Below are 18,129 nucleotides of genomic sequence, written 5' to 3'. Positions count from 1 at the left end.
TGAACATATGCATAAATGTGTCTGCATGGTGGAATGATTTATATTCCTTTCGGTATACACCCAACAATGGAATTGTTGGATCAGTTGGTAATTCTGTGTTAAGTTCTTTGAGAGATCTCCAAACTGCTTTCTGCAATGGCTAAACTAATTTACATTCCCAGCAGCGGTGTGTAAGTGCTCACTTTTCTCCACAACCTTAGATGCATCTGTTATTTTTTGTCTTTTTAATAATAGTCCTTCTGACAGGTGTGAGATGGTATCTCACTGTGGTTTTGATTTGTAGTTCTCTAATGATTAGTGACATTAAGAATTTTTTAGATGCTTGTTGGTCACATGTATGTCTTCTTTTGAGTAGTGTCTTTGCCCATTCTTTAATGGGGTTGTGTTTTGCTTGTTAATTTGTTAAGTTTTTTATTGATTCTGGATATTACACCTTTTTTGAATGCACAGTTTGCAGGTATTTTTTGCCATTCGTAGGCTGTGTGTTTACTCTATGTATTTGTCTATTCTCGCATTGCTATAAAGAACTACCTGAGACTGAGTAATTTATAAAGAAAATAGGTTTAATTGACTTACAGTTCTGCAGGCTGTACAGGAAACATGGCTGGGGAGGTGTCAGGAAACTTACAATCATAGTGGAAAGTGAAGAGGAAGAAGGCACATCTTACATGGCAGAAGCAGGAAGAAGAGAGTGAAGAGGTAAGTGCTACACACTTTTAAACTACCAGATCTCATAAGAACTCACTGTCATGAAAACAGCAAGGTGGACGTTTGCCTCTATGATCCAATCACCTCCCACCAGGCCCCTGCTCCAACACTGAGAAAACTATAATTTGACATGAGAATTGGGTGGGGACACAGACTCAAACCATATCATTCTGCTGATAGTTTCTTTTGCTATGCGGGAACTCGTTAATTAGTTCTCATGTGTCCGTTTTTCGTTGTTGTTTTTATAATTGCTTTTTGTATCTTTGTCATGAAATCTTTGCTAGGGCCTATGCCCAGAATGGTATTTCCTAGATTATCTTCAGCATTTTAATAGATTTATGTTTTACATTTAAGTCTTCAATCCATCTTGAATTGATTTTTGTATATGGTGTAAAGAAGGGGTCCAGTTTCAATCTTCTGCATATGGCTAGTCAGTTATCCCACACCATTTATCGTATGGGGACTCCGTTCCCCATTGCTTGTTTTTGTCAGCGTTGTCAAAGGTAATCTAAATGGTTGTAGGCGTGTGGCATTATTTCTGAGCTCTCTATTCTGTTCCATTGATCTACATGTCTGTCTGTTTGTTTGTTTGTTTGTTTTTTAACCAAACCCATGCTGTTTGGTTACTGTAGCCTTGTAGTATAGTTTAAAGTTGGGTAACAGGATGCTTCCAGCTTTTTTCTTTTTTGCTTATTATTGCCTTTGCTATTTGGGCTCCTCTTTTTGGTTCTATATGAATTTTAAAATAGTTTTTTCCCTAGTTCCGTGAATAATGTCCTTAGTAGTTTGATAGGAATGGCATTGAGTCTGTAAATTGCTATGAACATTATGGCTGTTTTAACAATATTGATTCTTCTTATCCATAAGCATGGGGTGATTTTCCATTTGTTTGCATCATCTTTGATTTGTTTGAGCAGTGTTTTGTAATTCTCATTGTACACACCTTTCACCTCCCTGTTTAGCTGTATTCCTGGGTATTTTATTCTTTTTACGGCCATTGTGAATGTGATTGTGTTCTTGATTTGGCTCTCAGCTTGAATATTGTTTATGTATAGGAATGAGGAATGCTACTTTTTGTACACTAATTTTGAATCCTGAAACATTGTGGAAATTGTTTATCAAATCAAGGAGGTTTGGGGTAGGGACTATGTGGTTTTCTAGGTATAGAATCATATCATCTGCAAAAGGGAATTATTTGACTCTCTATCATCATATTTGGATGCCTTTTTTTCTTTTGGCCAATTATTCTGCTTAGGACTTCCAGTAGTATGTTTAATAAAAATAATAAAAGAGGGCATTCTTGTCTTGTTTTAGTTTTCAAGGGGAATGCTTCCAGCTTTTGCCCATTCAGTATGATGTTCACTATGAATTTTTCATAAGTGGCTCTTACTATTTGAGTGTGTACCTTTGATGCTTACTTTGTTGAGAGTTTTTAACATGAAGGGACATTGAATTTTATCAAAAGCCCTTTCTGCATCTATTGAGATGATCATGTGATTTTTGTTTCTAGTTTTGTTTATATAATAAATTACATTGATTGATTTGCCTGCATTGAACCAACCTTGCCTCCCAAGAATAAAGCCTAAGAGATTGTGGTCATTTAGCTTTTCAATGTGCTGCTGGATTCAGTTTGCCAATATTTTGTTAAGGATTTTTACATCTTTGTTCATCAAGAATATTGGCTTGTAGTTTTCTTTCTTTGTTGTTTGCCTGCCAAGTTTTGGTATCAGAAGGATGCTGGGCTCATAGAATGAATTAGAGAGGAATTCCTCCTCCTTAATGTTTTGGAATATTCTCAGTAGGGATTATGCCAGATCTTTGTGATATGTCTGGTAGAAATCAGCTGTGAATCCATCTGGTCCTGGCATTTTTCTGGTTGGTAGGCTTTTTATTACTGATTTAATTTCAGAACTCATTATTGGTCTGTTCAGGGTTTTAATTTCTTCTTGGTACAATCTTGGGAGGTTGTATGTTTTCAGGAATTTATCAGTTTCTTCTAAGTTTTTTATCTGGTGTGCATTTAGGTGTTCATAGTAGTTTCTGGGGGCTTTTTGTATTTCTGTAGGGTTAGTGGTAGTGTTCCCTTTGTCATTTCTGATATTGTTTATTTGCATCTTCTCCCTTTTTTCTTTATTATTCTGACTAGGGGTCTGTCTGTCTGATCTATTCCTTCAAAGGATCAATTCCTATATTTGTTGAATTTTTGTACAGTTTTCTGCTTCTCAATATCCTTCCATTCAGCTCTGATTTTTGCTATTCATTGTCTTCTACTAGCTTGGAGGTTGCTTGTTCTTCTTTCTCTAGTTCTTCTAAGTGTACTGTGAGATTGTTAATTGGAGGTCTTTCTAACTTTTTGATGTGGCATTTAGCACTATAAACACCCCTCTTAACACTTTTTGCTGTGTCTCAGAGATTCTGGTATGTTGTATCTTTATTCTTCTTAATTTCAAAGAATTTCTTGATTTCTGTTTTGACTTTATTCTTTATCCAAAGGTCATTCAAAAGCAGAGCTTTTAAAAACTTTCCATGTAATTTTATAGTTTTGAGGGGATTTTTAGTAATAATTTATATTTTTATTGTGCTGTGGTTTGAGAGTGTGATTTGTATGATTTTGTTTTTGTTTGTTTGCTTGTTTTTAATTTCCTGAGGATTGTTTTATGGCTAATTGTGTTTTCTATTTTACAATGTGTGTATGTGCAGATGAGTAGAATATATATTCCGGTGTTGTTTGGTGGAGAGTTCTGCAGATGTCGATTGGGTCAATTTGGTCAATGTTGAGTTTGAATCCTGTGAGATTTTGTGAGTTTTCTGCCTCAGTGATCTGTGTAATACTGTCAGTGGGGTGTTGAAGTCTACCACTATATTGTCCAGTTATCTAAGTCTCCTCATAGGTCTCTAAGAACTTGCTTTATGAATCTGGATTCTCCTGTGTTGGTTGCACATATATTTACAATAGTAACATCTTTTTGTTGTATTGAACCCTTTACTATTATGTAATGTCTTCCTTTATCTTTTTTGATCATTGCTGGTTTAAAGTCTGTTTTAACTGAAGTTAGGCTATCAACCTCTGCTATTTTCTGTTTTCCATTGGCTTGGTAGATTTTTCTTCATCCCTTTACTTTGAGCCTATGGATCCATGTGAGATGTGTCTCTTGAAGACAGCATACAGTTGGATTGTGCGTCTTTATTTTTATTTTTATTATTTTTTTAGGCTGAAGTGCAGTGGCATGATCTCAACTCACTGCAACCTCTGCCTCCTGAGTTCAAGTGATTCTCCTGCCTCAGCCTCCCTAGTAGCTGGGACTATAGATGAGCACCACCATGTCCAGGGCTAATTTTTGTATTTTTAGTAGAGACGGGGTTTCACCCTGTTGGCCAGGCTGGTCTCGAATTCTTGATTCACCTGCATTGGCTTCTCAAAGTGCTGAGATTACAGGCATGAGCCACCTGCCTGGCCAGTGTCTTGCTCTTTATCCAACTTGCCACTCTGTGACTTTTCATTGGGGCATTTAGCCCCTTCACTTTCAAGGTTAATATTGGTATTTGCTGGTTTGACCCTGTCATTGTGCTGTTAGCTGGTTATTATGCAGCTTTATTTGTGTGGTTGCTTTACAGGGTCAGTGATCTATGTTTTTAGTGTGTTTTTGCAGTGGCCAGTAACAGACTTTCCCTTCTATATTTGGCCCTTGCTTCGGGATCTCTTATAGAGAATGTCTGGTGGTAATGAATTATCTTGGCATTTGCTTGTCTTAATAGTATCTTATTTCTCCTTCACTAATGAAGCTTAGTTTGGCTAGATATGAGATTCTTGGTTGAAATTTCTTTTCCTTAAGAAGGCTGAATATACACTCCTAATCTCCTCTGGCTTGTAGGATTTCTGCTGAATGGTCTGCCGTTAGCCTAATGATGTTTCCTTTGTAGGTGATCTGCCTCTTGTCTCTAGCTTCCTTTAACTTTTTTCCTTTTGTTTTGACTTTGAAGAATCTGATGACCATGTGTCTTGTGGATGGTCTTCTTGTATAGAATCTCACAGGGGTTTTCTGCATTTCCTGAATTTGAACGTTGGCCTCTATAGCGATATTGGGGAAGTCTTCATTGATGATATCCTGAAATATGTTTTCCAACTTGCTTGCTTTCTCCTCCTCCTCTCTTTCAGGGATGCCAATGAGTCATAGATTTGGTCTCTACATAATCCCATATTTATCAGAGGTTTTGTTTATTCTTTTGTATTCTTATTGTTGTCTGACAGAGTTCAGAGATATAGCCTTTGAGCTCTGAGATTCTTTCTTCAGCTTGGCCTATTCTGCTGTTAATACTTGTAATTATATTAAGGTATTCTTTAGTGTGTTTTTTAGCTCTATGGTTCTTTCGTATAATGGCCATTTTGTCTTTCAGCTCTTGTATTGTTTTATTGTAATTGTTAGATTCCTTGGATTGGGTTTTGACTTTCTCCTGAATCTTAGTGATCTTCATTCCTATCCATATTTTGAATTATTTCTCTGTCATTTCCACCATTTCAGCCTGGTTAAGAACCCTTCCTTGGGAACTAGTACAGTTATTTGGAGGAAAGAAAACACTGGCTTTTTTAGTTGTCAGAGTTTTGCACCAGTTCTTTCTCATCTGTGTGGGCTGATGCTCCTTTACCTGTGGTGTAATTGAGAGCAATCAGTTGACTCCTTTTCTGAATGTTTTTCTTTAGGGCCGAGGAGGCTTTGTGCAGGGTCTTTGTTGTTGAAATCTTGTCCTTGCTTTCACAGGTGGGTATATTAGCAAGTATTTTTGGAGTTGGAGTTTGGCCTATGATCCAGTAGATGGCACTGAAGTGTAATGGCCAGTAGGTGGGCTCTTGCTCCACCACGTGGCTCCTCTGTATTTCCTCATGATTGCAGCCATGCTCCCTCTCAGTGCTCTGAAAGCGGGGACTCCCTTTCCCACTCCAGTGCTAGCTAAAGGTCTGGCCTTGGCACTCCTGGGCTGCACACTGCTGCTAGGGGCGAACTAAGGCTTGCAGAGGAGACAGACTGGCCTCCTCTCCTTAGGGCAGCTGCAGCTTCCTGGACTTGTGGATTAAGCACTCAAGGTCTCTGCCCCTTCCCCAGTCCAAGGGCAGCAAGGGCAGTACTGCTGCAGTGCCAGTGGCAGAGGTGCTTTCAGTTGTCCCTGGGAGCCCTACCTCAGAAACTCAAGCCACTGCTAGTGAGAATGTTCAGCCATGGAGTGGCGTGGCTGCACTGGTAGCCCAAGCTGGAGGCTTCACTTGGTGAAAAGTGGGAGGTCAAGGGCTCACCAGGAGGAACTGGGCTCCTCTCCATATCGTGACTGTGTTGTGCTATGAGTGTGAGTGAAGAAATCCTTGGAGCTTTTGATCCCCAGGCACCCTAGAACCAATGGCTGCAGTTGCGGCAATGGGGGAAGACAAGCTCCCTTGCATGCCCTCAGAATAGGGGCAGAATCCATGGGGCTGTTTGTTCTTTCCCCAGTCTGAGTATAGTAAGTGCAGTAAGGGCTGCCATGACGGTGGCAGAGAGAATGTCAATTGCTTCTGGGAACCCCACCTCGGGAAAATATAGAGCCAACAGCAGCGGGAATTCTCACCCGGGGCAGGACAACTGCTCTGCAGTCCCCAACCAGGGGCCTTGCCTGGTGAACAGAGGTGGGTGGAGACTTACAGGGAAGAGAGACTGGGCTCTTCTCCATATGGTGGCGGTGGTGTGCTGGAGGGGCCAATGTAAGGACCAAGTCCTTTGTTCTTTCCCCCAGCCTGAAGGCAGAAAGAGACATACCACTGCAGCTGCAATAGCAGAAGGCTTCCGGATTGTCTTTTGGATTTTTCTCCTCAGAGAAACACAGAGCCATCACTGACAAAGCGTTTATGTGGGGGCAGGGTAGTTGTGCTGGGGGCCAAGGTAAAGAGGCGCTGTGAGGAGTAGCAGGGCTGAGGACCCATATGGAAAACAGTCCAGCTGCTTTTCTGCAAGTCTGTACACTGTGCTGGGGTTCTGCATTAGTCTCCAGTCACTGTACTCACTCCCAAGCCTGAGGGCAACAGGTGTGAGAGCAAAAATAGCAGCCTGCCCGTCCTCTCCAGGAGTTCCATGCCAGGGAAGTGCAGAGCTGTTCCTCGAGAGCCCAGGTGGGGCTCTTGTGTCCATGCTAGGATCCCAGGCCAGTCTGGCAACGGGTAGTGCAGAAGGGCCCCACAGTCCATCCACTGCTTAGCCCCATGGATTCTGCCCCTATTCTGAGGGCATGCAAGGGAACCTGTCTTTCCCCATTGCCACAGCCACAGCCATTGGTACCAGGGTGCCTGGGGATCAAAAGCTCCGAGGATTTCATGTGTGCCTAGCGGCAGCTCTGCCTACACTCCATGCAACTGTCTGTGTCAGTCCAGAGGCCCTGGTGGGGCACAGGTGTCATGGGGGATCTCCTGGGCTCAGGGTTGCAAAGGTCTATGGCAGAAGTGTGGCTCCCTGGGGACTCTCACTTACTCCCCATTTTCCCATGGTGAGGGCCATCTCCCAGCTCTGTGCCACTTCTGAGTGAATAATTGTCCTGTCTCATTCTTCTGTTCTCTGTGTGTTAAGTTGTTTCCTTGATGAATCCCAGTGTGTCCACCTGGATGGTCCAGTTGAAGAGCTAGCGTCCACTCCCTACTCTTTCTTCTCTGTGTGACAGCGGCCCACACCAGCTGCTTCTAGTCCGTCATCTTGGAAGGAGCTCATCTTTCTTTATTTTTTTATATGCCTACAGTGGAAGATGTGGAAGATACATTAAAGATTATCTGAACCGTAACTATCTTCCCCCAAAGATTGTTAATTATTCTCTGGCAAGTTCTTAAATCCAGGCAATCTTTTATTTATTTATGTATTTATTTTTTTAGACGAGGTCTTGTTCTGTCACTGAGGCTGGAGTGCAGCAGTATGATCACGACTCATTGCAGTCTGTCCTCCCAGGCTCAATGGTCCTCCTGCCTCTCAGCCTCCTGAGTAGCTGAGGCTACAAGCTCACACCACCAACCTGCTAATTATTGTATTTTTTGCAGAGACGAGGTTTTGCCATGTTGCCCACCCTGGTCTTGAACTCCTGGACTAAAATGATCTGCCCACCCCAGCCTCCCAAAATGAGGTGTGAGCCATTGCATCCAGCCAGGTACCTCTTTATTTTTTCAAGGGTTGGTGTCAGGTTTTTTGAAGGTACGTTATTTCAGCTTTCCCCTTACACCTACAAGAGACATGACCCTTACTCCTAGGAACTAGGTCTTACCCTTACAATGTGTTTCTACTGGAATCTCTAGTTAAATCTCACTGTTCATCAAATTGTCTTCACTATAGCTGGACCAGTGTCATCTTCTATCTTCCTAATACTGTGTGGCCTCTGTGATTTATTTTATGATCTCCAGCTTCTAGCTGCTATTCTATGCTTGGCCTTCTAGAATCTCTTCTTACGTATACACATCTCAGTAGTTGGCCAAAAACCCAAGAAAAATTTTGGGGACACTTTATGGCTTTTTTATGTCCCCCTCCCTGTGGAATCCTGACTCTTGATTCAACTATGTCAGCACTCCTCAGCTCTAATCTCTGAGGTCTCCTCTGCCTCGTGAAATTGACATTCATCTTGGGTTCTATGTAGCAGCTTAGTAATTGGTGAATGCTCTTTGGGGAAAGCTGGAATATGTGTGATCTTAACTTTCTATGTTTCCTTCTTTCAAAGACCATAATCCACATTGGTTGCCTTCCAATGCCTGCAGTCATTGTGTATATTTTAGCTGTTGTATCATTAAGGAAAATCTTATATCCAAGCCATTTACTTTAACTGACACTATTTAAAATCTTAATCTTATATGGTTTGAACAAATATGGTATTTGCATGTTCTCACTCATAAGTGGGAGTTGAACAATAAGAACAAATGGACACAGGGAGGGGAACATCACACAGCAGAGCCTGTCAGAAGTCAGGGGCTAGGGGAGGGATAGCATTAGGAGAAATACCTAATGTTGATGACGGGTTGATGGGTGTAGCAAACCATCATGGCACTTGTATACGTATGTAACAAACCTGCATGTTCTGCACATGTATCCCAGAACTTAAAGTATAATAATGAATACGTGTGTGTATATATGTGTTTGTATATATATATGTGTGTGTGTATATATATGTGTGTGTGTGTATATATATATTCCTAGAAAAAAATAGGGTTCAAGGGAAATGGATAAATACAAAAAATATAAAAGTACACAATATATAATGCTAATAAAACATTCTTTGGCATATGACTTGGGCTTTTAATATATTCAATCCTATCTCCATTTATTTTTATATCTTGAGAATTACATGAGAGATTAAAATTCAGAACTATGACTCTAAAGTCATATAAATCTTTAATAAAATTAAATAATATCTAGTAGATTATACTTATTAAGCTATACATGCATCTCACTGATACTGTATTAGAGAAGGTCTTTAAATAAAAATATATTCTTAAAAAGTAACCATCTTTGTATTAGGACACTGAGAACATGAATCACTATCTTTTTCTCCTCTAAGGCATGCATCCATCAACCCAGGATTTTTACTCTTACCACTCAGTACTATCAGACATTATCCTACAACACTCTGATGAAGAAATATAAAACGTGTTTCTATTTTGAAGGGAGAAAAGGAAACTCAAAAGAGCTAGTTTGCTTGTGTATAATATCACATCTAGTGATGTGATATTCATTAGTAATGAATAAAATACGAAAACATGTATGTTTTTAAATTTTCATTGTAGAACTCTTTTTAATCTGCAAACTGCTTGTATTTAACAGATGTTTTGTGTCTGTGTCTGTGTGTTTGTCGTGTGTGTGTTTGTGTGTGTGAAAGAGAGATAGAGACAGAGACACACAAAACACACAGAGACATTAAGGTGGAGAATACAAGGCTTTATCATTAACCAACTAACTTGAGAAAATTATCTAAGCAGTAGAACCGCAAAGACTACTATTAAACTAGGTTTTATAGGAGACTTTCTTTTGAATCTCTGGCCCTCAATCTAAGCAGGAGTTCCAGAATGCTGCTACAGGAATCTTCCATAAGAAGAAAGTCTGCAGTTGTAAGGGACTGAGGTTTGTTTTTAATAAGTGGAGTTACCTCCTCAATTATGAACTTTTTTTTTCTTTTCATTTTTCCTTTGCGATATTACAAACTTTGTGTTTTATCCTAATGACAAGAATATCTTGAATAAGATATTTTTTGACTCTTCTTTTTTTTCTCCGTGAGGCATAAATGAGCTAGAAAATAATCTAAACTCAGGCTTCAGACTGATAATTCAAAATCTAAATTTCCTAACTCTTAATTTTAAATTGGGACTTTTCAGCATGAAGATTATTGGATATTTACTATGTCAGTGTGCTTAAGGTGGAGATAGTGATAAGGCAAATTTAAATTTGTCTAAAGCTTAATTTACAAACAAAAATATTATTTTTGGATTGAATTTAATGATTCCTTTAAAATATGCATGTCTTCTCTCCCTTTTCCACCACCTGAAATTATAGATACTCTTTATAGCAGCAGGGTACATGACGGAGTGCAAAACATGTCAGTCTGTGTGTGCATAATCACATGCCCATTTATTGTTTCCATTCTGTGTTGGTGAGTTGAAACAATCCTGCTGCTATATCTCCTGGGGAAGACTTCCGTATATTTTGGTGGGGGCTTACAAAATGAATAGATTTCAATGTTCAAAAGTTGGCTTTGCAGCTGTGGCATGCCACCTTTTATAAACAAGGAAAAAAAGAGCTGCTTTTTATTTTTCTAGAAGGAAAATGCCACCCATCATAGAGTTCTGCAGTCCCTGTTCATATTTTTACAAGTAATTTTCATTTAGTTTTCCTTTTCCTAATGAAAGGTCTAAAGGTATTGAAAATGTAAGTAGTGAAGCAGGAAATAAAAGGAAGGTTAATTGTAAGAAACCAAAAAAGGATATTTTAAGAAAAGTGTTTACATTGAATAATCAAAACTTTACAGGCAGGATGAATATTGAAATTTGTCTACTTTTCTCATTTTACACGTAATGAAGCTGAGGCTTTTATCAGTTCAACATTACACAGCTCAGTAGTGATAAAAATCAAAGCTAAGACTCATTTCTACTAACCTCATTGACATTGTTCTTTACTTTAAATATCAAATCAGTATAAAAGGGTCATGTCCCAATCCCTTTCATTTTAATAAATGAAATTACTTTCTCTTACCTATAAAATAACTTTGAACATTTTGCTATATTAATCAATTATGTTGTGTTTTATTCTGGTAGATTTTAGTTACTTGTCTATAATAAACTAAGCATTTCACAAATACATTTTTTACAAATATATTAAAAACCTTAAAAACATAGAGTCATGTTTGCATTTTACTTTAATCTATTATATAACCAATATGTGCCAATGTAACTAGGACACAGAACATGCACATTAAATATATGTTAAATATGAATGTATTTAATAAATATATCCTAAATTCTGGTGAAAACTGAAACATGCAAACTGACTTACAAGGGCTTATGCTTCATTGAGGAAGACAAAACAATTAATAATTGAGTATCACACAAAATTGCATAAAACTCATTTATAAACAGACCATTTATATGAAAGTTGCAATAATACTGAGTCGAAGAGGGAGATTTTCAAAATATCTACCTGTAGCCATCATTTTATATTCTTATGAATGAACTATTATTTAATAGTTGCAGTTATACGTGACTGCATAACACATTTTACATTTTTTTAGTTCTTTCAAAACTAATGTGTTATCTGAAGTTATGACTAATTGTCAAAAATGTTTCAAGGGAGTATATAAAATTTTTGCAATATGGCATAGTTTTGATTCACATGAAATTGATGAATAATTGATGAATAAATACACATATCCAAGTGACTTCTGGGGACTCATACAGAGAAATTCTGTTAATACACTAAAGTTGATCATATGCGGTGCACAACTGGAAAGGAGGAGTTAGAGTGATTTCGGCTTAGATTCTGGCAACTCTAGATGTTAACATGCGGATCAGAATTGAATGAGGTATCTATGTTGGCTTCCCATTAATTCTTAAATAATAGATCTATCACCAAAAGGATATGAAATGGCCATTATTTAAATCTGGTCATGTGCCACACTCTCTATGATATATCACACTTCTTGAAGTGATCTTAGTAACCGTCAGGTTTACTAATTGTCTATCTGCATAGACTGAGGGAGAGAGGTGAAGGAAGTTGCCAAAGGTAAATATAAAGTCAATACAAATAGTGAGCAGCAAGGCCAGGATAAAAACGCAAATCTACTCTATCTCAGATGAATACTGTTGTTTCTAAGTCATGTTGTCTAACTGGGAGATTGACTCGGAAACATAATGATTCAAATTAAGTTGAATAACCATGATAGTGAAGATAAGTTCCTTGTATGATCGGTAGTACTACATATGTATATATATGTATACTACATATACTATTACATACTACTACATGTACTATATGTTGGTAGTATATATATGTGTGTGTGTAGTACTACCATTCATCCATGGAACTTTATATATATATATGTAAATATATATATAAAGTTTATATAAGTTTATGTATAAATCTATGTTTATATATAAATATAAGTTATATAAGTTATATATAACATATAATATATGCTATATATAAATCTATAAGTTTATATATATTTATATATAATTTATTATATATAATATGGTGTATATATAATATGGTATATAACTATATAAAATGGTACATAAATTATTTATATATTATATATAAATTATATTTATATATATTTATAAATTATATTGATATATATTTATAAATTATATTTATATATTTAATATAAATTATATTTCTATATTTCTATAACTCTAAGTTTATATAAATATATATAAAATTATATATATTATATATAAATATATATAAATTATATATATATATAAATATATACACTTATATTTATATAAGTTATATATAATATATATTTATATATAAATTATATAATATATAAATATATAAGTTTATATATAATACATTTATAATTTATATATTAATTTATATATAAGATTATATATTATATATTATAAATATATTTATATAAACAAATTTATATATATAAAGTTCTGTGTGTGTGAATTATATATATAAAGTGTGAGTGTTATACATATAAAGTTCTATGTGTGTGTGAACTGTATATATAACACACACAGACACACACTATATATATATAAAGTATCTCTGTGTTTGTGTAATATATACACATACTTTTTCTTCCCCATCTCTGATTTGAGTGTATGTGTGTGTGTATATATATATGATTTGAGTATATATATATAGTGTGCATATACACACACACCTTATTGCGATATAATCCACATACCATACAGTTCATATATTTAAATGGTACTATTCAGTAGTTTTTAGTATCTATCACTTATTTATTTGTTTATTTACTTTTTTGAGATGGAGTCTCACTGTCACCCAGGTTGGAGTGCAGTGGCACGATCTCGACTCACTGCAGCCTCTGCCTCCTGGGTTCAAGTGATTCTCCTGCCTCAGCCTCTCAAGTAGTTGGGAATACAGGCATGTGCAGTCACACCGGGCTTTTTTTTTTAGTAGATACAGGGGTTTCACCGTGTTGCCCAGGCTGGTTTTGAACTCCTGAGCTCAGGCGATCTGCCCACCTCGGCCTCCCAAAGTGCTAGGATTGCAGGCTCGAGTATATTCTCAGAGGTGTACAAACAAAATCACAATCAATTTTAGCACATTTCATTGCCCAAAAAATAAACCTCCTACCCATTAGCAGTTACTCCCCATTTAACACTCAACATCAGCCCCAGCTCCAGGCAAGAGCAAATCTACTTCCTGTCTTATATTTTTCCTTTCTGGATATTTCATATGAGTAGAATCTTACAAAATATGCTGTTTTGCCACTGGCTGCTTTCACTTAGCATAGTGTTTTCAAGCTTCATCTATCTTGTAGCATGCATCAGTACTTCATTTCCTTTTATTGAATAATATTCCATTGTATGGCTACATCACATTTTTAATCAGTTGTTCAGTTGATAAACATTTGAGTTGATTCCACTTTTCGACTATTATAAGTAATGCTGTTATGAATATTTATACACAAATTTTTGCGAGCACTTGTATTTCTATTCCTATTGAGAATAGATATTTAGAAGTAGAATTACTGATATATAAGGTAACTATATTTTTAATTTCTGCAGAATTGCCAGACTTTTCCAAAGTGATTGAATCATTTTATATTCCCACCAGCAGTGTATGAGAGTTCCAATTTTGTACATCTTCTCCAACACATTTATTGTTATTTGTCTTTTTGATTATAGCCATTCTAGTATGCACAGTGGTTTCACTGTGATTTTGATTTATATTACTCTGATGGTTATTATTGTGGGGCACTTTTTTAGTTGCTTTTTGACTCCGTATATCTCATTGAGGAAATATTTATTCAGATCTTTTGCCTATTTTAAAATTTGATATATATCTACTTTTTTTATTGAGTTGTAAGTTATGTGTATATTTTAGATACAAATCCCTTAGCAGATACAAGATTTGCAAATATTTTCTGCCATTCTGTTGTGTTTTTCACTTTTGGGATGGTGTCCTTTGGAGCACAAGATGATACCTACGTTTACAAGTTGCATTTTATACACGATCTATGTATGAATATAAGATGCTAAGGGAGTGAAATATTTCTCCTATAGAATTGAGAGGTGAGAACTAAGAATTTCATGACATTTGAGTCAGAACACAAAAGTTAATAGTTGTTCATCACAAAACATGGATGTAATAACCTTCAAAATTAATATAGTATAATCCATTATGGCTAAAGTGTAGAATGATATTTCAAACCTAAAAATGTATGTATATGTTTATGATTAATATATGATACAGTAAATATAGATGTGTGTATATATATACATCACACATACACATGCACACACACACACAAACATATGAGTTGACCATAGACCCACATAGTATTAATTGAGAATTAACTGACACAAAGAGACAAAGGACTAAAAACACACAGCAAGAAGCCTTCTATGTCTATGCTAGAGATCATCTCACTAGGTGTCTTTGTCAAGACCCACACAATTTTATGAAGTCAAGAAAGCTGTTTACTAAAGTGAATTTATTTGCTTGTTTTCTAGGTTTAAGTAACAGCTTTTCTTTCCCAGCTCTGATTTATTTGAGTTCAAGGACTTCAGTATTCAATTTGAAGGAGTGGAAATAAACCAGGAAAGAATAAGGAGCAAGAAAGCCTCGATTTCTTATCCTTTTAAGGTACCTTTATTCTGTTAGCTTTATTATTATTAGAGGCATGTGGATCTAAATTTGCCTAATAATGTAGTTAGGTACCAGCTAATTGTCAGATACTACTACCTTGAATTAATTGCTTCTAATACTGACTGATATTCAGCTTACAGAAAGAAATATGTAAAGAAGTATATGTCGTCCATTATTTTTCTCATATATTATAAAATATATAATTTGATTAACTCCTACTAACCAAGATCAGGTTATCCAGACTATAATTCATTGGCAGGTACATATTTTTTTTAACTGAATTGTATCTTTGAAGTATCATGCCTACATTGAGGGTTATTATAAGACAGGCCTAATATGTGTGTCTGTGTTCTGGAAAGAGCTTTAAGTAGGGATGTGCTGGTCAACATTTGACAACTAGTTTTCTAGGGGACAAAAATCCCTTCTATGTAGCATTTGCTAATTCCCATGGTGTAAATTCTTCCCCAGTGGCTGATATCAAAATATCAATGTGACCTCACCGGACTCAAAGTTGAGAAGACACGCTCACAAATGTATCACATTGCATGGTTAAAGCTAGAGCAAATCAGCTGCTGAATATCATTACCTGCAGAAGTGAGCATACTTCTCTAGAACGATGCCTTCTTTTACCTCGTGGATAAGAGCAACTTGCATCCTGGATCAAATTTTAGTTACCGTGTTTGTGCTACAAAGCTTAGAGCCAAACTGAAAGCTAATTTAAAATAATGTATGTATTATTTAAAATAATATATGTTTTCAAGTTTTTGTTGCCTCATTTCTAGGTCTATTTGATCTTAACTCAATCGTTGTTTTATTTTTTCAGTTTTGTTTTGTTTTCAGAGACAGGGTCTCACTCTGTAGCCCAGGCTGGAGTACAGTGGCATGAACATGTCTCACTGCAACTTCAAGCTCCTGGGCTTGAGCAATCCTCCTCCCTCAGTCTCCCCAGTAGCTGGGACTATAGTTGTGCCCCACTGTGCCTGGCCTTGTTTTTATTTCTTTGATTCGTATTTTTAAAGTTCATTCCATCTTTTAAAATTTATAAGCTATATCAGTTATTTTCTGGAATGAGTCATAATAGACTTAAAGAAATAAATGAATAATCCTCGGACAATTTCAGACACAGAGTGGGAATTAAAAATGAAGTACTAAAATATCTCATGGCTGAAAGTGAAAGAAAAAGAGGTTGCATCTTAACTCCACTTCCACCTAGGCGGGAGCAGTTTGCTGCCCTCTCTGGCCCTCAGTATTCTTATCTATGTAGTTAGGTATGTCAGGAAAAGCTCTTATTCAAATTATCCATAATTTTGTCACTTCAAAAGCCACTGGTTCATTGTAAAACTAGATTGCACTGATATTTAACACCGTTTAAATAAACTATGTAGTTTCATGCTATGTTCAAATGATTTTAATATACTCAATTTTAACTTTTGCAGACTGCTATTGGCTCATTGGTGTTGACAGGCAAACTTGTAGCTACATATTATTAGCTCTTCATAAAATGACATTTCATCTGTAGGCAGAGTAAAAAATTTTGAATTCTATGCATGAAAAGATTGATAGCTGGCACAATTATTAATTTCTGCAGGCTTCCTGTTGGTGGTATATGATTTGGAAAAGACATTTGCATTTACACTCTAATAAAAAAAATGATTCTATCCTGTCGGTTAATTTTGGAAAGCAAAGTACTTTAAGCAACTCGACTTGAATAGTCCTAGTTCCCAGGGACATGTTAGCAGTTCATATGAGCAGATGGCTATGGCATGGCAAGAAGTGTTCTGGGGTTGTCAGAACTTGTACTTGAATTACAGCTATGCTTTCATCACCACTTGACCTTGGAGAAGGTATGAAATAATCTAAACCTTATTTTTATGTTGTAAAATGGGTAAATCCATTCAATTTTCAGGACTGGTTCGGAGATCAAATGAATGAATAGAGTTAATATTCTTAGCATACTTCTAACTTGGCAAATGCAGATACTTGTGACAATTCCCTCACTGGTCTTTTCATAGGTTCTTTAGTGCACAATTGCTCAGTCATATTCAAGGGCTTATTTTAAATCAAATGGCAAGGAAATCAAGTGTTTCTTCCCAAATTCCTCAGTGCATGACTTATTTCACTAGAAGAAATTTAGGTAAAATATTCCAGTGATGGGTATTTCAATGAGGAAAAAACATCAAATAATTGTTATAATAGACAAGGCCTACAAATATTCTAAATTAAAAAGGTTGCTTAGTTCTGTTTTTTCCTACTGCTTAACTACATGAATATCACATTTTTAATAATCTCACTTCTGGAAAATATAGTGACCTACTTCAAAATTTGGAAATAATTGCCTTACATTCTGATTCCATATTGTAAGAAGACATAATATAGATGTTCTTAGAAGTTAGATACAAGAAAAAAAGAATGAAAGACAATCCTTTATAATTTTGTGTGAATCATATGTTCAAAATTGTTCAAAATAAATCTTACTGTGGAAGATACTGTCATCACCTTATTTTAAAAATGTGTTGAAGAAGGAAAGTGTCAGATAGTGAACTTGTGATAATATCATTTAAATGCATTTATAGGGCATAAAATACGCCTAATTAAAAAAGTAAAGTTACCGGATTTTTACTTTTAATTAGAAGCAGTTGAATTTAAATTCCAGGTAAAGAAAGCATAAACACTGCAATGTTTGTCAGTTAAAAGACCATGATAATTAAGCTTGAAATTGATTTCCCATATGTCTGTTTCAAAACATACAACTTAGAAATTACCATGAACTATGTAGTGTGTGTGTTGGGGGTGGAGGAGGGACTCTGGGAAAAGGATGGACTGTGGAATAATATTAAAACACAATAGGGCCGAACACGGTGACTCATACCTGTAATCCCAGCACTCAGGGAGGCTGAGGCAGACGGATCACGTGGGGTCAGGAGTTCGAGATGAGCCTGACCAACATGGAGAAATTCCGTCTCTACTGAAAATACAAAATTAGCCAGGCCTGGTGGCACATACCTGTAATCCCAGCTAGTCAGGAGGCTGAGGCAGGAGAATCGCTTGAACGGGGGAGGCGAAGGTTGCAGTGAACCGAGATCGTGCCATT

General features: G+C 36.4%; 1 long non-coding RNA gene across 2 annotated transcripts; it reads left to right on the top strand.

Annotated features, from left to right (window-relative positions):
• The first annotated feature begins 665 nt into the window (after nt 1-665).
• On the top strand, nt 666-15,918 carry LOC110741675. 2 transcript variants are annotated; one of them, XR_002518307.2, is made up of 3 exons: nt 666-699; nt 14,903-15,035; nt 15,507-15,918. It is a non-coding gene; the product is annotated as an uncharacterized LOC110741675 (long non-coding RNA). The 2 variants fall into 2 exon arrangements; XR_002518306.1 differs by lacking the exon at nt 666-699 and adding an exon at nt 7,817-7,857.
• The last annotated feature ends 2,211 nt before the right edge of the window (nt 15,919-18,129 follow it).

This window comes from Papio anubis, chromosome 15, assembly GCF_008728515.1.
Source record: "Papio anubis isolate 15944 chromosome 15, Panubis1.0, whole genome shotgun sequence".
Taxonomy (NCBI): domain Eukaryota; kingdom Metazoa; phylum Chordata; class Mammalia; order Primates; family Cercopithecidae; genus Papio; species Papio anubis.
The sequence above is the reverse complement of the archived record's forward strand: the minus strand, read 5'-3'. Positions and strand labels throughout refer to the sequence as shown.